The sequence below is a fragment of the Cryptomeria japonica genome, chromosome 7 (assembly GCF_030272615.1).
Source record: "Cryptomeria japonica chromosome 7, Sugi_1.0, whole genome shotgun sequence".
Taxonomy (NCBI): domain Eukaryota; kingdom Viridiplantae; phylum Streptophyta; class Pinopsida; order Cupressales; family Cupressaceae; genus Cryptomeria; species Cryptomeria japonica.
This window is the reverse complement of record NC_081411.1, coordinates 14,185,627-14,210,017: the sequence shown is the minus strand read 5'-3', so window position 1 is coordinate 14,210,017 and position 24,391 is coordinate 14,185,627.

Here is a 24,391-nt window from a genome sequence, read left to right as displayed (position 1 = left end):
AAACCCTTCTGGTTGTTCCATGTATACTTCTTCCAAATTTCCATTTAGTAAGGCAAATTTTACATCCATTTGATATACTTTAAAGTCCTTGTAGGTAGAGAAGGCTAGAAGCATTCTAATTTCTCCTAATCTAGCTACCGGTGCAAATATTTCTTCAAAGTCAATCCCTTCTACCTGAGAGTAACCTTTGCACACAAGTCTAGGCTTGCACCTAATAATCTTACCTTCTTCATTTATCTTATTCTGGTAGACCCATTTTGTGGCAATGGTATTCTTCTCTTCTAGTCTAGGGACTAATTCCTAAGTCTTGTTCTTTTCAATCTGTTGTAGTTCTTCTTCCATGGCATCCATCCATTTTTGTCTTTTGCTGGTCTCATTGAAAGTTTTTGGTTCAACTTCAGTCATGAGGTAGAGGTTGACTTGTTCATCATTCTGGGGAAATATTCTTCTAGTCTGCATGCCATCACTCTTATTTCCTAGAATTTTCTCTTCCAGGTGATTCAACTGTACATATCGGTTGGGATCCTTCTTTGATGCTTCCTCCGGTTCAATGTATGACTGAGCTTCATCATCTTCATCACCAGAATTATCATACCAGTTAACTTGTGGCTGACATCCTTTGTGCATATCCTCATCAACTTTTACATGCACACACTCAATGACTCTTCTTAATCTTTTGTTGTAGCATTTGTAGGCCTTGTTGTTAGATGAGTAACCAAGGAAGATTCCTCCATCACTCCTGGAGTCAAAACTTCCTAGACCATCCATATATTTCTTGATAAAGCACTTTCTTACAAATGCTTTGAAGTATTTGACTGATGGCTTCCAGTTATACCACAACTCATAAGGTGTCATTCTGTTGTTTGTTCTTAATTGAACCGGGTTCAAAGTATATGCAGTAGTATGAACAACTTCCTTCCAATATGTGTCCGACAGACTGGCCTCATTTAACATGGTTCTTGCCATCTCCTTGACTATCATGTTCTTTTCTACCACACCATTTTGTTGTGGTGTCCTAGGAGCTGAGTATTGCCTTCTAATTCCATGTTTTCACAATAATCTTTAAATTCATTTTTTGTAAACTCTCCACCCTGATCTGATCTTAGGCATTTTAACTTGCACCCACTTTCTTCATCCACCATCTTCTTAAAGATCTTGAATCTTTGAAATGCTTGTGACTTATCTTGCAGGAAGGTGACCCATGTCATTCTTGAGTAGTCATCTATAAAGAGCATAAAGTATCTTACTCCTACAAGTTCTCTTGTCCTAGTTGGACCATACAGATCTATATGCATAATTACAAGTGGTCTTGAGGTGTTGTGCTCTTTTGTCCTGAAGCTCACCTAAGTTTTCTTACCTTTCACACATTCATCACAAAATGTGCTTACCGATTTCATGATGGGTGAAATATTCCTCACACACTCCTTTCTTCTAACTCCAACTAGGTTATCAAAGTTTATGTGACCTAATCTTCAGTGCCACAACCAACTTTCATCAACTTGTCCAAACATACATTGGGATTCATAGCATTCCTTCAAATTATAAACATTGTCATCCATTCTCTTTCCTTCTGCCACAATTTGACCGGTACTATCTTTCTTTATCTAGCAATCGGTTGAGTCAAAGGTGAATTTATAACCTTTATCACACATTGGACTCACACTCAATAGATTGTGTTTTAGGCCTTCCACATAATATACATCATGTGCCTTCAATTTTCCATCAATACTCAGAGTGCCTTTTCCCTTTATTTTGATGAATGAGTTGTCTCCAAATCTTACTGAACCACCATTCCAGTCTTCAAGTTTGATGAATTTGTTTTTGTCGCCAATCATGTGGATTGAGCAACTACTATCTACGACCCATAGATTCTTCCTTTCGACATGTAAGGTAGTCTGCACTAAGAGACTTGATTCTTCCTTTTCTTTTTCTTTCTCAACCCATACTGGTTTGAGTTCCTTCTTCTTGTCAACTACTATATTGTGCTCAGGTTTTGTGACCAACTCTTGATCAGGATTTGTCTTCTTCTTCTTCTTGATCTTCCTGTTTTTGCACAACCTTGCTATCTATCCAAACTCTTGACAGTTATATCATTTTACATTTTCATTTACAGGAACATCCTTAAAATTATTGTAGGGTACCAGTTTATACTTCCTACATTCAAAACTCTTATGACCATATCCATTGCACTGATAACATACAACACTCATATCCCATAGTGCATTAAATGGATTTCTACTTTCATAAATCATAGAGGGCTTATTGATTAATCTACAGTCAACTATTCTATGCCCAAATTTGTTACACCAGTAATAGTAACCATGAAAGTTTGAAACATACCGGTTAGGTTGCCTTTGTCTTGAATGGGACTGCCTCATTGGGGGTCTTCCCTTAATGTTGTTGAGTCTGGTGAATCCTTCATGGTCAACTCTTTCATTTCTCCTTGGATCTGCATGTTGGTACAAGAAGTGTGCCCTCTTGTTCATTTTTGTATACCGATTTGAGTGGCAATTTCCAACAGCATCTACATATGTCTTTTTGCCGGTATCCTTTCCTACAGTGAATGTCTTCTTTTCTTCTCCATCAAATGAGGAGGTGAACTTTATTTATTTGTCATATTTATCTTTGTGGGTTGAACTTTGACCTTCTTCAAAGCCTAAGCCACTAGTGTCTTTGGATTGCTTCTGTTTGCTCAACATCTTGTCTAAGGCCTCGATGTTGCCTTCATATTTGCTCCTTATTTTTATTTCTTCCTTAATTTCTTCAAGCACCTTTCTGAGATTCACTTTTTTTGCTTCAAACTCTTGATGCTCCTTTTCACTTCTTTTCAGATCAGAGGATGTAGCTTCACATATCCTCTTATTTTCTTCCAGTTGCACTTTCAAGTCAAATATAACCTGACTAGACTCATCCAGGGATTGCTTCAAAAGATCTTGTTCATCTACTACAACAATCTTAACCTTTTTGAGTTCTCTTCTTATTTTACTCAATTTATCAAGAGAACTAATAAGTTCACCTTCCAAATCCACTTTAGCTTCAATATCCTCCTCTTCCTCATCTTCATCAACTGGTTCACCAGGTGCCATGAAGATATTGACTTTTTTGTCATTCTCATGGTAATCATCTTCTGATGCATTTTATTCATCTGTTGTATCATCCTCAATAGTATATAGGTTGTTCTAATTCTGGTAGCCTCTCTTTCCTTTTTTGGTAGTCGTTTCTTTCTGTATCTTTACTAGCAAATTTTTTGCACTCTCTTGATTCATCTCCAGTGGTTTCTTTGTGAGGACAATTTGCATAAAAGTGTATGTCCTTTCCACAGTTGAAGCATTTAAGAGGTAGCTTTCCATTATATCGGTTGGATCCTCTTTTGAGATTCCTAACAAAGTTTGCTACTTTTGCATTAGAATCCTCATTGGATTCTTTATGAGTAGTTTCTTCTTTGCCCTTTTTGGTGATGTTGAATGTTGCTTCTTTCCTTAAGGAAGTATCACCAGTTGTTCTCATCTCATAGGTTGTCAATGAGCCAAGTAACTCATCCATTGTAAAATTATTCAGGTCCTTGGCTTCTTCTATGGCAGACACCTTAGTATCATACTTGGGTGTGAGAGATCTAAGTACCTTCTTGACAAGAGCCTCATCTGCAATCTCTTCTCCAAGTCCTCTGATGGTGTTCACAGTTTGATCAAATCTATGAAGATAGTCTGCAATATTTTCATCATCTTTCATCTTGATGCTTTCAAGTTGGCCCCTTAATGCTTGTAACTTGGCCTCTTTGAATTTTGCATCTCCTTCAAACAACCTCTACAATTTATCGCAAGTTTCCTTTGCTGAAACACAATGCATGACTTTGAAAAACTCATTATCCAAAAACTCTCTCAAGATAGAATGTTTGGCCTTTGCATTGTTCTCATATTCCCTTTTTGCATCCAGATCAGTGGGAGGGACACTAGGAAGAACATACCCATTTTTGATAGACATCCACACATCAAAACCTAGGGAGGAAATATAGGTCTCCATTCTTCTGCTCCAGAGGGCATATTTGGATCCATCAAACATGGGGGATTTTGAGGAAGCAGACTCATTTCTTGTCATTGTATTCAAAGTCTAGAATCTACCCAAGGTTTAATGATAATTGGGAACCTAGGCTCTGATACCAATTGTTGAACACAGAGTACCACTAAGAGGGGGGTGATCAGTGGTTGCTAAACATTTTGACCTTTCAAAAACAACTTCAGAATACTGATTGTTAACTAAAGCACTAAACAATCATGTCGATAAAACAAAAAAGAAAACAAAATAGATCAATCACAAAAATGCAACCCACAACACTAGATGTACGAGCACCAACCAAAACACTAGATTACAAAGATTTAGGGCACCAACCAAAGGATCACCAACCCTTGCACCAAGATCCAACTTGGCGATATATATTGAAATACTATTTAGATATAGTTAAGGCTGTTAGGTCCTAGAGACAACTGAAAAGGGGGGGATGAATCAGTTGTCTGACAAATTCAAAACAAAAACAACTTTACCAACTTTAATGATTAATACCGATAAACCAGTCTTTTATGCCTATAGACAGTTTTATCAGTTAATTGTAATACCGGTAAAGATTAATGCATGAAATAGAAAGACAAAGTCATCCACAACACATAACACCAATATTTGTACGTGGAAACCTTGTAAGGGGAAAAACCACGGTGGGAAACCTTACCCATAATTAGACGATACTATTACAGATAGTATGTGTATACAAATGGGGTCTGCACATGCAGAAAGACCAAGCGCCTAGAGCTCAGTGCTCAAACACAATTAGGAGTCACATTGACTACAATTCGATGGTTAAATCCAATAAGGATGTACTGCTCAAATTAGCATCTTTCTATGTTGGATTCAGTACCAGTGTAGTTCTGATTGTCTTCACAAAAACCCTCCTTCAACCTTCAAATGATGTTTGCGTGTATAGCTCTCCTTATTCTTGCATATACCTTCACACAATTCTTTTTCGCACTCCACACATGATCTTACATTTATATCATAACCTAAGACCAATTTTAGTAGGTCAGCTCTAAAGGATATTACAATAAAATCGATTTATAAATAGAACAATGTCTAATGCAATAACCGATTCAACATGTCGGCTTGATGCATTTACAACAATAATAAGACATCTCCATAGCGTATCGTGTTGATCTGGAAAAGATAAACCTGCCGGTGTATATCCTGGACCTATTTGCCGGTAACAACACATATGCAAATACAAAATATGCCAATGACCAAAACTCCAAGACAAAGTGTCCAAACGATGTCTTCGACATAACCAGGTGTTTTCCATGCTATTCCAAGTGCCGGTGAACATTATATCCTGCCAGTGTACCAGATATCGGTGACTGTGCATAAGTCACTTGCTTGCCGGTGAATGTTGTTGATTATCCAAAGTGCTAGAGTTGATAAGTGTCTAGTAGGTGTTGACATCAATGACAAAACCATACCAAAATACCAACAAAGGCTTCTTATTGCAAATTAAATCTGCAACTCTTGATCAAATATCCTACTACCGGTTGACAGTCTTTTCTCCTCCACTATATCTCATACTAGCAGTTGACAGTCTTTTCTCCTCCAGAATATCCCTTACACACTAGTCTTGCTTTATTCTTGATTACCTTACCATCTTCATTAAGTTTTTTTTTGAATACCCACTTTGTTCTCATCACATTTTTGTCTTTAGGCCGGGGAACTAATGTCCATGTGTTATTTTTCTCATTTTGTTCTAGTTCCTCTTCCATAGCTTGAATCTAGTGTTTATCTTCGCATGCCTCATTAATTGATGATGGTTAAATTTGAGAAATAAGACATAGCTCTTCATTTTCTAGTCTTCCTCTTGTCATAACTCCTTTATACTTGTTCCCAATTATCTGATCTTCAGAGTGATTTAGTGTTACATACCAGGCTGTCTTCGTTTGCTGTTGTTCCTTAGTTACTGTGGAATTTTCAGATGATACCGATGTAACTGGATCTTCATTTTGTACTGGTGGGTTCAATGTAGGTTCATTTGTTAGAATCTCTATTACCGGTTCAGAGTCTATATACCTTGAAGTTCCTCTGAATTGTTCATCAATCTTCACATTTGTACTCTCAACAATTTTCTGCAATCTCTTGTTAAAACATCTATATGCCTTGCTCTTGGATGAATAACCAATAAATATTCCTTCATCACTTCTAGGATCAAATTTGCCAATATACTCATCCCTTCTAATATAGAATTTACTTCCAAATATTCTGAAATATTTAAGAGTAAGAGTAATACCAAGCCATAGTTCATGAGGGGTCTTACTGGTTTCACCTTTGATGTGAACTTTGTTGAATGTATAGACCGTTGTACTTACTGCCTCTCTCCAATACACATGTGGTAGATTTTCTTTTGATAACATACTTCTAGCTGCATCCAAGATAGTTCTATTTTTCCTTTCAACAACTACATTCTACTATGGTGTCCGGGGTGTTGATAGCTATCTTCTGATATCATTCACTTAACATAATGCATTAAATTCCTTAGATGTAAATTCTCCTCCTTCATCTGATCTCGGACATTTGATTTTCTTACCAGTTTCATTCTCTACCATTGCTTTGAATAGTTTGAACTTTCCAAGTGCTTCTGATTTTTCTCTGAGAAAAGTAACCCAACACATTCTAGAGTAGTCATCAATGATTAGCATGAAATATCTATCACTTTGCAAACTTTTAGTTCTAGCTAGACCACATAAAACAATATGAATTAAGTCAAGAGCATTATTTGATTTTTCTGGAATACTTTTAAAAGTAGCTCTAACTTGTTTTCCAAATTGACATTCCTTACATACTGTATTGTGAGGTTTGACATTTTTAGGTAAATCTCTAACTGCCTAAGTAGTACTGATTTTTACCATGCAATCAAAATTTACATGACAGAGTCTCTTATGCCATAGCCAACTTTCATCAATATGTGCAATCAAGCATGTGTTTTCATTGTTATTCAAATGAAAGATATTACCTCTAGTTTGATTACTGGTTGCAATTTCCAAACTAGTTCTATTCATGATTTTGCATTTTCCATTTTTGAATTGTAACTAAAATCCTTTTTCAACTAATTGACCAACACTCAAAAGATTATGCTTTAAACCTTCAACATAGTAAGCATTGTTAGTATTATGCTTACCATCAAGAGATATTGTACTTTTACCTTTTATCAACCAAGCTTTATCATCTCCAAATCTCACTAGACCTCCATTATATTCCTGAAAGTTCAAGAATTTACTTTCATCACCAGTCATATGATGTGAGCATCCTGAATCAATGATCCATTCATCCTTTACTTCAACTTTAGCTGCCAGGGCCTGCTCTACCCATTGAACAGTAGGTGTTGATTGATCTTTTGTTATAGCAACAAAAACCCATCGATTGTCTACTGGATCCTCATCAGAATCATCAGTCACTCCTTCATCAGCAAAATAACAAGATTTATCTTTATTCTTCTTAAATATGTATCTCTGATATTCAGGGTTAGGCTTGTATGTTCTCCTAGCTTCTTCTCTTATTCTAGCATGTCTATCAAGGCATCTAGAAGCCATATGACCAATCTTATTATAGTTAAAGCATTTAAAGGGTGCTTTACCTTCATACTTACTTCCAACTGGACCTTTAGGCATTTTCCTTGCAAATAGCGCTTCAAGTTCTTCAAGTTCTTCATTTTCTCTCTTGCTTTCCTCAAGTTCTCTTGCATAAAAGGCTTTCCAATCAAACTTGTCAAATGATGGTGCAGATGATCTTGATGCCTTAAAAGCTAAATCTTTTTTATAGTAGAAATAGGACCAAATTCCTTAATTTCAAAAGCTGAAAGTTTTCGAATCAATGTATCCCTAGTCACTGATGTATTAGACATTGTTCTTAACTCATTTATAACAATAACCTTCATTTTATATGTCGGTGTAAATCCTCTTAAAAGTTTTGAAACAATTTCATCTTCACTTAAGGTTCCTCCACAACATTTAATACCCAAAACAATTTCATTAACTCTTTCCATAAAAGTAGAAATCCTTTCATCTTCTTCCATTTTCAGATTTTCATACCTAACCCAGAAGCTTTCAAGTTTTGTAATTTTGACTGTGGAATCTCCTTCATTCAGTGTTTCCAAATGATCCCAAATAGCTTTAGCAGTTGATCTATTTGATAATCCCATGATTTGTTGATCTATTAATGCGCTCAAAAGTGCTTCTCTTGCTTTGCAATCATTTTCTTCATCTTTAGCCAAGTTTGGTGGATTAGGCTAACCAGTTGTAGGAGTTGTATATCCATTCTTTGTAACATCCTAGATGTCCTTTCCAAAGCAATTCAGATGTGTCTCCATTCTGATCTTCCATATGCCATAGTTGGTTCCATCAAGTTTAGGACTTTCCTTCCTAAAATAGTTAGTAGACATTGGATCTCCTCAAACTGTTAAACTTCTACAAAAAGAGGACTAGGCTCTGATACCAATTTTTAGGTCCCAGAGACAACTGAGAGGGGGGGGGGGGAATCAGTTGTCTAACAAATTCAAACCAAAAACAACTTTACCAACTTTAATGATTAATACCGGTAAACCAGTCTTTTATGCTGGTAGACAGTTTTATCAGTTAATTGTAATATCAGTAAAGATTAATGCATGAAACAGAAAGACAAAGTCATCTACAACACATAATACCAATATTTGTACGTGGAAACCCTGTAAGGGGAAAAACCACGGTGGGAAACCTTACCCACAATCAGATGATACTACTGTAGATAGTATGTGTATACAAATGGGGTTTGCACATGCAGAAAGGCCAAGAGCCTAGAGCTCAGTGCTCAAACACAATTAGGAGTCACACTGACTACAATTGGATGGTTAAATCCAATAAGCATGTACTTCTCAAATTAGCATCTTTCTATGTTGGATTCAGTACCAATGTATTTCTGATTGTCTTCACAAAAACCCTCCTTCAACCTTCAAATGATGTCTGTGTGTATAGCTCTGCTTATTCTCGCATATACCTTCACACAATAATTTTTCGCACTCCACACATGATCTTACAAATAAGATCTTACATTTATATCATAACCTAAGACCAATTTTAGTAGGTCGGCTCTAAAGGGTATTACAATAAAATTAATTTATAAATAAAACAATGTTCGATGCAATAACCGATTCAACATGTAGGCTTGATGCATTTATAACAATAATAAGACATCTCCATAGTGTATCGTGTTGATCTAGAAAAGATAAACCTGTCGGTGTATATCCTGGACCTATTTGCCGGTAACAACACATATGCAAATACAAAATATGCCAATGACCAAAACTCCAAGACAAAGTGTTCAAACGATGTCTTCGACATAACTAGGTGTTTTCCATGCTATTCCAAGTGCCGGTGAATATTATATCTTGCCGATGTACTAGATACCGGTGACTGTGCATAAGTCACTTGCTTGCCAGTGAATGTTGCTGATTCTCCAAAGTGCTAGAGTTGATGAGTGTTTAGTATGTGTTGACATCAATGACAAAACCATACCAAAATACCAACAGAGGCTTCTTGTTGCAAATGAATTCTGCAACTCTTGATCAAATATCCTACTACCGGTTGACAATCTTTTCTCCTACACTATATCTCATACTATCGATTATGAGATTACTCTCTCTGATTCTTGGCCTCTATTATCACTCTCTCTCTCTCTCTCTCTCTCTCTCTCTCTATTATAGTCTCACCACACACTATGACACACTTGGATGCTGCCTTTCTCTATCACACCTCATCGGTTTTCTTAACTGTTGAACTACAGTTATACCGATATCCAATCACTGCTAGTTAAACCCTCTCACTGGTTTACTTGCTCACTTACTCTGCAACTTTCTTAGAATAAAATATAAGCCCAAAATTCTTCACTACACTTAATCTCTCTTCCCTCTTTTTCTTCTCAACATCATCAATTTTCTTGGTCTCGAGCTCATATCTTTATCGCCATGGTTTTTTGTCTAGAAATAATTCAAATTCAGAGCAGTTAGGGTTTCCTTTTTCTGACACAATCTGAATGAGATTTGATCCATTCTGTCTTGGTTCAATCACTAGTACTCCAAGGATTCCTCTGTACACATTTTCCATTTCCCAATGCATATTTGCTAAAGATAGCAATCACGTATAAGATTTCCACACTCATAAAACGCTCAGTTGTTTCCTTTTCGAGGTCTTTTTTCAATCAAATTTTCTTTGCATTGATCTAGGCACCAACTACTCCCTGATCTTCCTCTATTATCCTTTCTTCCTCGAGCCGCATCAGTCAATTTAAATCCTATGATTTGTGGTTGTCTCATTAATGTCGACTAGCTATTTCAACAAACATGTTGATGAAGGCTTCACTGACCTCTACATTTTTTCCACCTCAACTCCACATGGCATCATAATGGCCAGTCACTTAGCTCACTGACACACAATGGGTTAATACTTTATCATTCAACAAACTCACACTAGTACATCCCTTTATCAGTGATACCTTCTTCTTCTGCTAACCGAGAGTGCACACTATACCAGTAGCACATTTTCACCTCTTGTGGTTTGTCAAAACTTTAACATTTTGCCTCTTCATCAAAAATAGGTAGCCAACCTCCAGACTGGTTTATTTCTCTACTGGTTGTTACTCAACCTATTAATATGCACATAGTCTTCATCCCAATTTATGCCTTACCAGTAAGCCTTCATTCTATTTTCTCATTCTCATCTAAATTGCCATCATACCGATCACTCCTTTCTTACCAGTGACCTTGCCAAATTAATTGATATCAATGACAACTTAATGCCAAAATGCCAACACAAATTATATATAGGACCCATCCTAGAGCTGTTCTTGAACTTTGAGAAGTGAAAAATATTGAAAGGAGGAGTGCTCAAGTGATGATTTGTTGAACTGATGAGGGACATACATCAACAAGTCTGTGACAGATTGATACAAACCACTAAAAAGTATAAGCAAGCAATAGATGTCACAAGGAGAGATGTTTAGTTCATGGTGGGAGACATGGTGATGACTCCTCTCAAAAAAGAAAGACTCCCCAAGTATAAGTACACCAAGCTACTCATGGAAAAGATAGGTCCTTTCAAGGTCCTAAAAAAATGTATATAAGATAGATCTACCCCTGGATGTTGGTATATCTCCTATATTCAATGTATATTATATATATGTATATAAAGGTGTTGTGGATGATGTTTGTGTTGCAGGTCCATCTGATTCTTCTAGTACAACTATGTTGGAAGGACTTCCTCCCCCTCTCAAACCTGAGATTGAGTGCATTTTGGATCAAAGGGTTAGCCAGTAGACAAGGAGGAAGACTTACTTGGATTACCTTGTCAAATGGAAGAATCGACCTTTGAAGGATGCTACATGGATGACTTCTGAGGCCATTGAGAAGACCGGAACTATATTTGTAGACATCCCAACTCAAGGGACTTGAGTTTTTTTGGGACTGGGAGTATGGTGCAGAGCACCTTCTACTACACATCTATTTCAAGACATACTAGTGTCTACATGTTCATTTGTGATGTAATAATGGGTTGGATCAACGGGCCTATTTGTATGGTCAATAATCTCTTGGGTGAGCATATAAACCTAGAGGTCTATTAGGCCATGAAGACTTGGAATTTGGGTTTTCAATGTTGGTGTGTCCAGGATGTTGTCTTAGGTGTAGTCACATAAATCTGTCCAGTTAATTAAATGAATACTTAGTATTTATTTGATTATTTAACCATCAATTAATAATTAATTAAATTAATATTTAATTAATTCATCTTAACCCTATTCTCCTATTAATTAAATAAATTATTCAATTTATTTGATTTAATTCACTTAACCAAATTCAGACCATTAATTAAATAAATAAATCATATTTATTTAATTAAATCTTCTCTCACATTTAAATAAATTAATATTTATTTAAAACCCCCAAAATCCCACCTCTCACATTTAAATAAATAAATCATTTATTTAAATCACCTTTATCCTCCACCCACTTGCATTTTCCTACAAATGCAAGTTGCACAACTATTTTAAATAAATTATTTATTTAAAATCCTATTTATCCTCACCCACTTGAAACCTTTAATGGTTTCCCTTAAAGTATTCAAACTTGATGGCTTCCTTCTATAATCTTCTTAAGACTTTAATGGTTTTCCTTAAAGTCTTCAAGCATTTTAAATGCTTTATCTTCTTTTTCTCATTTAAATAAATTAATATTTATTTAAATATTTATCCAAATTCAACTTACACCATTTAATTGAAATAAATGATTTTATTTTAATTGAAAATACCAAAATTTCTCCCACTTGCATTTTCCTACAAAATCCACTTGTATGCCTAAACCCCTTCTAGATTCTTCTAAACCCTTCCTAATTAGCCTAATCCATCCCCTAAATATTGTCACATTCCTAAGCAAATTGGAGTCACTTCTCAAAGACTCCAAAGTCTTTGAAAAGCAATTAATGCTTTGTGTGTTCAACAAATTAACCCTCAAAGTCTTGGATAACCTTTGAAAGCTTTCAACCTTCAACCACTTAATCCCCAAAGTCTCCAATAACCATTAATGGTTAATTCAACCCTCCCACATGGTTAAAACATTTGTTTTGACTCAACCTCTACCCAACCCAAAGGTCTCATCAAGCCTTTAATGCTTTGACCATGATTATCTCTTAATCATTTGCACAAAGGTTTATCCTTGGATTAACTCTTAATCCAGTGGGTAATCCTAATTTAGACTTGACCCTTACCTTCTAGATAACCATGAGGTCTTCTCAGGCCTTTAATGCCTCCAACCTCTTCTCTCAACCCAATCCTATGTTGACACTTGTCACCATTTTATTGGTGCCAATTGTGCACATGGATCCCCAACTTTCAATCCTAACCCTTGTTAAGATTGCTCAATCTTAACCCTTCATTTCTCCATTTCTTCTATAAATAGAACCCTTCTCCTCAAGCAAAGAGAAGCATTTTTAGAGTATTGTTGTTATACTGGCATTAACATAGAGCTTTTTCATAGCATCACTATCTACTCTTGCATAGTATTTGCTTATCATATTCAACCATCTTGAATCTCCATATGGCATCCATGGCTAGTGCTAAAAGCTGAGAGCTACACTCATTTGGGACTTGGAGAGGAGAGGAACAAGGGAGGAGCAACTATGAGCATCTTGATTAGCTATTTCATTCTATGTTTATATGCTTTCTATTTCATGCTTAATATCTCTCTTGATATGCCTGTTTAGGATAATCTTTTGTTGCTAACACTAACATTTGTTTCTTGTGCTCTTGTGTGTGTTGCCATCAAACAGATTTTCTAATCCTTTTTGCAGAGCATCATTTGGTGAACCCGACGTGAATCCAAACACCAAAAAGATCATTTTTTTTTTTACCAATAACATGTTTGAATGTTGAAAATGTCACACAGGTTGCGATTTTGACACTGTTTTGGTGCGTTTGGCATTATTTTGGCGCTATTCCCCCTGTTTCAGTGCTTTTCCCTTCTCTGTCTTTCCCTTTCTTTTAATACGTTTGTGTTAAATGGTGCCTCTGTTCAAACGCAGACTAGCGCTATTGTAACAAAACGTTGTACAAATCACCTTGTAACCAAAAAAAAAAATAAAAAAATTTAGGCTTGTAGAAGCCCACCAAATAGGCAGATTTTACTAACTATTTTTCTCTTTTGTGCAGATTTAAATTAGATTAAAGAGTAGATTTATATTTTTTACTAACTTGTTTTTGAAGTTGGTTTTAAAAATGAATTCACTTTTTATTTTGGTTTAAAATTAACTTCACATTTCAAATTTGGGCTTTTAAAAAAAGAATCACACATTTGTTTGGGGCTCTTAAAAAGAATTTCATTGTTCCAAGGTAAAAAGAACCACAAACTTATACAAAAACAACTTTATTTTTTTTGCAAGTTAGAAAACAAACTTCGTTTTGGTGCTTAAAATCAACAAGGCAAATTTTATTTCTTGCATCAAGATAAAACTCACAATCCACACTTCCATTTTTGGTGCAAATAAAATTCACAATCAACTTGTCTCATTTTCAAAGCAATTTTACTTCATGCAAACGTGTTTTTCATTAAGTTGACCAGGATTTTCAAATTCTAGTTTACTCAAACAATTGCCTTTGAAAATTAAAAAGAACACCATGATTGTTGGAGCAACATCTCCAAATAGTTAGATCACATTGCAATGATAGATTAAAAAGAACAAGTGTTTTTCGTGCTTGGCACACTTGTGCAAAGAGTTGGTCGAGTGGTCCTACCTCTAACACACACTATCCTCTCCCTTGGCTCTCGTGGTCCTAGGTGCAAGAGAAAAGTGTTAGTAACACTCAAATTTTATCTTTTTAAGAGAGGCCTGCCAAGGGATCGATACTCTTGGGAACGCCCCCGAGCGGTAAATCCTTCGAGCCGCTATAGAAATCAGGTGAGAGCGAAAGCTGTAACCTTGGGTATAGCTGTTCCTACAGTGTAACTGGCCGAAAGGACAAATGGGCCCCACCACCAGTTACAAGGCTCTTAAGTGAGTCACTGCAGAATGAACTTATGTCCAAAGCCATCGAACATGACTAAACACCTTTAAGTAGTAGCCCACCTGTTCTATTGATTGAGGATATTTGAGGTATAATTTAGTGCAAGAGCATAGATGGTTTTGCTCCCAAGATACTCACCATACATATTTCCTTGAGTAGAAACATAGCTTTTTGAAAAGTCACTTGTGGCTTGATAAAAGTGGTGACTCCCCCATCATAGGGATCATCTATTTGTTATGCTCGTGCAAGACTTAGTATATCACATCCTTACCTGCCACGGCGGGATTCATAAGGTATGTAGTACCAAAGTCGAAGAAATATCAAGATGTGGGCTAAATTTATCACAACTGGCCATTTGACCTTAGGGATAAAGAGTGTTTGAAGTGTGTTCGTTTTACAGACCTAGTGCAAATTGAGCCGACTTCAGGCTTTGGAATTACACCTTAAAATAAATCTAAAGGAAGGGTCAAAAACAAGTCCAAGGATTGGGTTGATCTAGACCCATACTCATTTGTGCCTTTGAGGCTACAATCTTGTGTTTGTGTGCTTGCTTTGTTTTCTTGTCAAAGAAAAATCAGAAAATCAATCCCAAAAACAAAGTATTCATCCAACATCTGTCAACACAACCAAAAATACCAAAAACAAAGTGCAAACAACACAAAGTCACAAAATTTATGACCATTCTTCACATCTTGCGAAAGAAGAAGTGTCATCAGAATATTACCTTGAAAAGAAGACCATTAAGCTCAAAGGCTTTGATCAAAAGGAGGAAATTCTTCTATCTCAATAGACAAATCTTTGTCTCACATAGAGTCTTTCTACATCGCATGCGTCTCTATCTTCAAGGTAAAACAAACGAGTTTGATTCTGAATCATTGAACCGCAGAGCTTTTATGCAATATAGAGCTCTGAGTTATCACAAAAATCAAGGAGGAAAGATTAATCCCAACTTCTTCCCAAACATCTGTATCACCTACAACACAGCTCGAGAAATGCCACCAACGCCTGAAAGGGAAGAAGTAGAGTTTGTTCCATTTGTAACACAAAGTTTTTATTGAAAGTTGAAAACATTTTCATCCATCATCCCACTCATACATCATCACTTCATCATCAATCCGTCCCAACTCTCAAAACATTAAGAGGTTCTTGTCCCAAGATTCCTTTTTAGATATTGCTTGAAATCAAACACATCACATCACTTTTTAGATTGTTTCTACATCTAGGATAAGCTCATCCTAAGAGACACATCTACGCAGGTTAAAACTAGTTCATGAGTGAATCCTCTCATTGCTAGGTAGTCAAAATCTGTAACACATCTCAGATTTCTCTACACCTTATCACATCAAATCTTATCAAAACAAACAAGCAATTCAAAGAAGGAATTTTGGTTACATCTACCTTAAAGTGCTAGAGATCCACATACAACATAAATCACCAATCATCAATCTTTCATTTCATCAACAACTCATCATCATCTTTGATCAACTTCAAAAACTTGTAAACAAAATGGCTCAAACTCGATCACGGTCAAGGCAACGAGAAATTGGAATTGAAGGACATGACCCAAAAACAACCAATAATGATCATCAGATGTTCAAGAATCCACTTCCATCACAAGATCAAAGGGGTCCTTCCACTTCTAGACGAGGTCCTGATACCACTGATTATACGCAAGCTGCGTATAATTACACTGTCAATCATCTGTATGATGCCAGTGAACAAATTGCAACTATCACCTTCAAAAATCCCACCTCAAATTGCAATGTTGTTACACGTCGTGGCAAGGTCACCATCAAGGAAGCTCCACAAGGCACCACCTCCATCCCAAAGCAGTACAATCTTGTGGAACAATTAGACAAAACCCCTGCACTTATATCCATTTTAGAGCTATTACGCTTGTCACCATCTCATAAAACTATCTTGGATCAAGCACTCCAAGAGGCGTCAGTCCCTGCGAACCTTAATACGGACCAGTTTCAAGCCATGGTTGGAAATCTAAAGTCATCACCTTGTCTCACTTTTTCCGAAAGTGACAACTCTTCATTCCAACAACCTCATAACGCCTCACTCCACATTGAAGGCTTTGTCAACCAACACAGGATCAAGCGAGTCTTGATCGATAATGGAGCAGACCTAAACATTTGCACACTACAGTTGGTCATAGCATTGGGATATGCAATAGAATCAGTGGATCCTCGCAAGAAGATCACCATCAAGGCCTATGATGATGCAGAGCGTTCATCCAAAGGAGCTGTGGTACTACCAATCCGAGTGGGCCCCGTGGTAAAGCACATCATTTGTCAAGTTCTGGACCTTCCTCTGCCATATAATCTATTGTTAGGAAGACCTTGGATACATGCCATGCAAGCCGTTCCATCTACCTACCATCAATGTATCAAGTTCCCACATAATGGTGCAGAGATCACAATCCTGGGCGACGCAAATCCCTTTGCATTTTGCCATAATATCAGCCATCAACCAGAGATTACTATTCCTAATAATAGGGAAGCCATTTCCTCCACATCATATGTAAATCCCGCCTCTCTTGCCAGTTCAAACACTCCTATACCCAAGCAAGAAAAGCTTAAAATGAAAGTCGCAGAGGAAGGTCCTGGAGAATACAACTTGAGTCAGCTCTTTTGTGTGGGACAAATGCCCACTTCTCCTAGAACACATGGTAAACCACAGCAGTTGCTCCAGCAACCACTAATCACGCCAGCATGTGCCTTAACGCCTTTTATCCTTGGAAAGAGTCAAGAGGAAGAAACACAAGATGAGGACCTAGCGGACTGGATCTATAAAGATCCCATCACCACTGACAAACCGCGAGTTACACTTCCTACGGAACAATATGGCAAAGGCCTCCTTATTATGCAAAGAATGGGATATGATGGTCAGAGTGCTTTGGGATACTGCAAACAAGGACGACACGAACCGCTGCTACCAGAATTCAAGCCCAAAGGTAATACAGGCCTAGGTTTTGAAAAAGAGATTCTTCCTAAACTCAGATTCAAAGGAAAACCTAGCAAACCATTTTGCCCACCTACTGCAAAGAGGACACCTTTCATAATCAAAGCACCATCAAACACTATCCCCACTGCCCCATCGAGGCTCACAAACCCACCACAACCATCTACAATTCCAATCATCCCACCAAATGAACCAGTAATACCACCAGCAGTACCATTAGCAGTAGCAACTGCATCAGAACCCGCCACGACATCTATGGCACCAGCAGTTCCTGCAGAAACCACTGAGTCACCATTGCCGATACTTCCAATAACAAATCCTTTAATCCCCATCATGGTTCCTGCAGCACCAATCACCTCAAAGGTACATAAACCAATCACACCTGCCGTGTTTAACTCCAAAGACATCCCAGTATGGTATAGCAATCATATGCTGGAGAGTGATTCAGAGACTGACTCACATGAGTGGGAATTTGATTCTGTACAACTTAACACTTCAGATGAGGAAGACACATCACCACCTCCGCCACGCAAAGACATCCCTGTTTACGGAGAAGCACAGATAAAGACCACTTGGGTACCTGAGCTGGAAACATCTTCCACAGACCCTACGTCTCATCCTATGCCTGATTCTGATAGGGAGAGTACCATCAATGACCTTCACCACACTGTCTTAACCCTCACTGATACATCTCCCGCACTTAACTTAATCGATGAAGTAATGCCCATTATCCACCCTGAACTCATCGAATGGAACCAACCAAATCCCCCATGTCTTGACCTCTTCCAAAACGATGAGGCTATCATTGACTTTTTGGAATTAAGGGATAATCTACCAAGCGGGGATCACAAAGCTGGATTCGCCATTGAACTTAATAGCGCAGCATACTTCGGGGCGGATGCCAAACCCTTCAGCTGCAAAAATATAACATTAAAACATGGATCTTCCAGTGAAAACCACACTGTGGCACTGTTTGATCCAACAAAAGTAAAAAGAAAGAGCGTATCCAACGGTGAAAACCTCTCTGAGGCACTTGAGGATGAAGGGTTTGACATTCTCCCTGCTAGTACACAACAGGAACGATCGACGATTCTCATTAAGGAGACTAAAGAATACAATGTGGGGACTCCTGAAAACCCTCATATCATACATCTGGCATCTCTTCTCACTCCAGAGGAACAACCTCAATTCATAGAGTTCTTCCAGAAGCGTCAGATCAACTTTGCATGGTCATATGCAGACATGCCTGGGCTTGATCCTGATTTAGTCATGCATCACCTCACCGTAGCAAAAGGAGCCAAACCTGTCAAGCAGAAGCTTCGTAAGATGCATCCTCAGATTGCCGTGCTAGTCAAAACAGAACTCAAGAAACTCTTGGATGTTGGTTTCATTAGACCAATTGATTATGCAGAATGGATCTCCAACATTGTACCAGTTGGCAAACCAAAAGGGGGCATCCGCATTTGTACAGACTTCAGAGATTTGAATAAGGCATGTCCTAAGGATGACTTCCCTCTACCAAATATCGACATCATAGTAGATTTGACAGCAGGACATGCCATGCTTTCACTCATGGATGGCTTTTCAGGATACAATCAAATAAAGATCGCACCAGAGGACCAACATAAGACAGCCTTCACATGTCCATGGGGCACATACTGTTGGAATGTAATGCCTTTCGGTCTAAAGAATGCAGGAGCGACCTATCAAAGAGCAATGACCACCATCTTCCATGACATGATGCATACTATGATGGAAGATTATGTGGATGATTTACTAGCAAAATCACTTACTAGAGAAGGACATCTTCACATCTTAGATAAAATCTTTGATAGACTGGAACAATACCATGTTCGACTCAACCCAAAGAAATGTGTCTTCGGAGTGACCTCCGGGAAGCTTCTAGGCTACATTGTCTCAAGCAAAGTCATTGAGGTCGATCCAGCAAAGGTTAAAGCAATCATGGACATGCCACCTCCAAAGAATATCAGTCAGCTAAGGACACTACAAGGACGACTTCAATCCATCCGAAGATTCATTGCACAATTGGCTGATAAGTGTCACCCATTCACACACCTGCTACACAAGAACATCCGCTTTCAGTGGGATGACAGATGCCAACAAGCATTTCAGGCGCTTAAAGACTATCTCATAAATCCACCATTGCTGATGCCACCAGATCCAAGTAGACCGTTGTTAATTTATATCTCAGCGACAAGTACAACATTAGGTGTATTACTGGCACAACATAATGCAGAAGGAAAAGAGTGTGCTATTTACTACATCTCTCGCACACTGGTGGGCTATGAACTCAATTACACACCTATTGAGCGAGCTTGCCTAGCAGTAATCTTGGCAGCCACTAAACTGAGGCACTATCTGTTAACACACAAGGTGCAACTCATTGCAAAGATTGATCCACTCAAGTATTTACTTAGCAAAGCAGCATTGACAGGTCGCTTAGCCAAATGGGTGATGATTCTAAGTGAATTTGATATTGATTATGTGGACCGTAAAGCTATCAAAGGTCAGGTTATTGCAGATCAGTTGGCCGATGCACCTCTCATAGGTGATCATCCTCTCATTTCCAATTTTCCAGATGAAGAGATATTCATGATTACAGAAGCACAGTCATGGAAATTATACTTTGATGGTTCATACACTAGGCACGGCTCGGGGGCAGGCATTCTGTTTATCACACCTCAAGGTGATAGCATCCCGAAGTCTTACAGGCTCACATTTCCATGCACAAACAACATAGCAGAGTATGAGGCCTTGATCACAGGACTCAGGTTAGCCGTACAATGGAAATTACAAGAACTACAAGTATATGGCGACTCACAACTGGTCATTCGACAAGCAACTAATGAATATCAGACCAAAGATGATAAACTCATGCCATACAAGAAAATGGTGGACAATCTAAAAACATCATTTACTACTATCACTTTTGAGTAGATACCAAGAGATCAGAATCGAGCTGCTGACGCTATGGCTACCATCGTATCTCTACTAGATCTTCCACAGAATTCAACACGCTACGAGTTCTTGGTAGAACAGCTTTGGATCCCCGCTTATGATATCCCTGAATCTAAAATGATATGTCGCCTTGTTGGTTCCGAATCCCCATGGTACAGTGAGTTCTACACCTATCTTCGCGATCATACCCTTCCTCCCAACCAATCAAATAACCAACGTAAAACCTTCATTCGCCAAACTGCTCGATATACCATTATTGCCGAAACCCTATACCGACGCGGTCTTGATCGTACTCTCCTTCGGTGTCTGGAACAAGATGAGATAACAAAGGCTTTGGAAGAGGTACATGAAGGAATTTGCGGGACTCACTCAAGTGGTCCATCACTAGCCAAGAAGATCATGCGAGCTGGATACTATTGGCCATCTATGGAAAAGGATTCCTACTACTTTGTCAGGAAATGCAAAAAATGTCAAGTTCATGGCGACCTAATACATGCACCAGCTCAAGAACTGCAACCAATCACAACACCATGGCCTTTTTGTCAATGGGGTCTTGATCTTGTGGGTAAAATCCATCCATCTTCATCCAATGGCCATAAATTCATTATTACCGCCACCGAATATTTCACCAAGTGGATCGAAGCTGTTCCACTTACCCAAGTCACCGGCAAGCAGATCGCCTCATTCATCCTCAATTACATCATCTGTCGGTATGGTGTGCCCATGTCCATTGTCACAGATAACGGTCTTCCTTTCAAAAATCAGGATGTCCGTGAGCTTTGTGATAAATTTCATATCCAACACCGCTTTTCCACTCCCTATTACCCACAAGGCAATGGTCAGGCCGAAGCATCCAATAAAAACATATTGAGAATCCTAAAGAAGACAGTCAATGATGCCGGTCGTGATTGGCATGTTCAATTGAATCCAGCATTATGGGCATATCGAACTAGCATTCGAACCCCTACAGGTGCAACTCCTTATTCATTGGTCTATGGTGCTGAAGCTATCTTACCTATTGAGGTCGAGATACCATCCTTACGAGTTTCATTGCACAATCTCATCGATGATGAAGCATACAGAGTATCTCGTCTTCAGGACTTAGAGTTACTAGATGAGAAGCGACAAGCTGCATACAATCACCTCAAAGCCTATCAGCAGCGCATGAGTAGAAGTTACAATCACCGAGTTAGATCTCGTACATTTGAGGTAGGTGATCTTGTTCTTCGAGAAAATCCTCGCAACCAACCAAACAGAGAACATCAAGGCAAGTTTGAATCAAACTGGCTGGGCCCATATGTTGTCACTGCTGTATTCGGGTCCGGGGCATATCAGTTGGCTACATCAGACGGAGAACCGCTCGCAGATCCAATTAACAGCATGCACCTCAAACGGTTTTATACCTAAGCTGTACAGAGCATCAGGCTCCCCTGCATACTAGAAAATACCAAAAAACATTCAGAAAAATGTCCTAAAGAAAATATAAAAACATTCAAAAAAGTAAAGAAAAATCATGCATCCAAACGGTGAACAACCACTCCGGTGGCACCTTGGGTAAGAACGATGGTGAAAACCTGGCAAACAGGCACCACTCGTAAAGGCTATGGCTCCATTATCTTTCAGACTTGTGGCAATCACATCTACTTCATACATACATCCATCCATCCATCAACCATGGCTTGTTATTCCTCTGCAATTATGATAGTACTCCATACATCTTGCATCCCGCTTTTTCATAGTCATGTCTAAAACTGGGGGCAATGCCTTTAACCTATTGATGGAAGTGGATTCTACATTGTCTTATGATTCATTACGCTCTTCATTCAGGCAATCATCAAAAATCCAAAAACATTCAAAAATATCTCGCAAAAATACCAAAAACATTCAAAACAATTCAAAATCCAAAAACATCGACAAAACCATTGAAAAATCACACAAAAACATGGCAACACCTTGTACATACTCATCCATGCAGATACCAAAACAAACATTGCGACAAACTACTCACACAATGACCATTTACCAAACAACCACACAATCCACATCAACAATCCAAAACTGTCTTTAAAACAAGGATGCATCCTTCCTTACAAAAACAAAGACAAGATGATGTTTTCTTTGACAAGAAAATTCTGTTAGGCTGTCAAATACTTGGTTGATTCGTGAGTAATTCATTTGTTTATCTGTATCGGGATCTTTTCAACATTGTTATGTATCGTTTGTGCATTATTTCCGATGAAGTTCTGGGGCATGTACTAATGGTGTCTACGTGGGAAGTTCACCAAGCTACATGATCTTATGCAAAACGCAGTCATAGATCATTACGGCTTGCTGACTACAGCGTATACCTCGACCATATGAGCATGAACCATTACCAAGGATCCATATTCTTTATTCTTTATGTATATACTATTTGTTTACAGGTACAATGCTCATTCTTTGGTTCCTCCTCATCCAATTTGGATAAAGGTTTTATCTCTTAGTACGGTATGCACTTGTCTCAGGATATGATCAGCCTAAGATCAAGGAGGACGATCCAAGTCATGCATGAAAGGAGATAATCCTTATCTGTTCCGCAAGCAATACTCAGGTCAACTTGATCCATTATATCAAGTTGCTTGTATTAACTTGCTATATAAAAATCCATGTAAGAAATACTCTGGTCATCTTGAATCTTTATGTCAAGTTGCTTGTATTTTCTTACAACATTTTAAAGCTCAATGATGAAAAATAAAGCACCATGGATCGTCATTCCATCTCATTTGTATATATTGCATTTCGTTGCATTCCATCCATCCATACATTCATAATAGCTGCATATCATGCATATGTAGTCATAATAATGCATACTCTATTTTACTCATCTTCTTCCATAGGACTCGATCCTAGTCCTCCATATCTTCTATCTAACATCAAATCCCCCCTCACCCTCCCTATCTTGATCATCAACATCATCCTAATCCCTTCATCGCTTCCCATCCTCACTCATCCACAAAATTAAGCCAGTTACTCTATCTACACAGATACATCGACTCCCACACACCTAGACTATCAACAGATACTCTGATCAAGTATCTTCGGGTCTCAACAGGTAATCGATTATGGTAATCCTAGACTACATCAGGCATTTATCATAATGACCTAGTCTCAACGGGGTTGCCATGATTCCCCACAACCATCCATCACATGCACACACTATCAATTGATCAACCAATCAAACACAATCCAACGGACAATTACATCAATTGTCTACGTCTCAACGAGTATTTTGCTTCATATACCTTGACTTCATCGGGCAATTACATCAATTGTCTAAGTCACCATCAGGTCACTTTGATTCACGTACTCAGACTTTATCTTGTCCAAGCGACCAACTGACATCAACTGTCACGCTTTGACTTGACCGGGGCAATTCAACCGATTGCACCAGATTGTCCAACCAATTTTGATCAATTGTATAGCATCAATCCAAACCCCACACTACATCTGCTATGTATCTCTTGCATGACCTCAGGGTACTCGTTGGCTTGTTGTTTCTTCATATTCACTCCATTTTCTCCCATTCTTTCATCATTAGTTCTAATTTCTTCTATTCTACCTCCCCTCCACTTTTCATTCTTTTTCGAGAGATCGCCCGATTTTTCAAAAAAAAAATTCGGCCCATTTCTCGAGGGGGCATACCACCCATTAAATTTACATTTTATGGGGCATTTCTTCACACCTATTTTTCTTTCTTTGAAACGACGCGATAAACCGCACCATCTCAAAGAGGGGCAAATGTAGTCACATAAATCTGTCCAGTTAATTAAATGAATACTTAGTATTTATTTGATTATTTAAC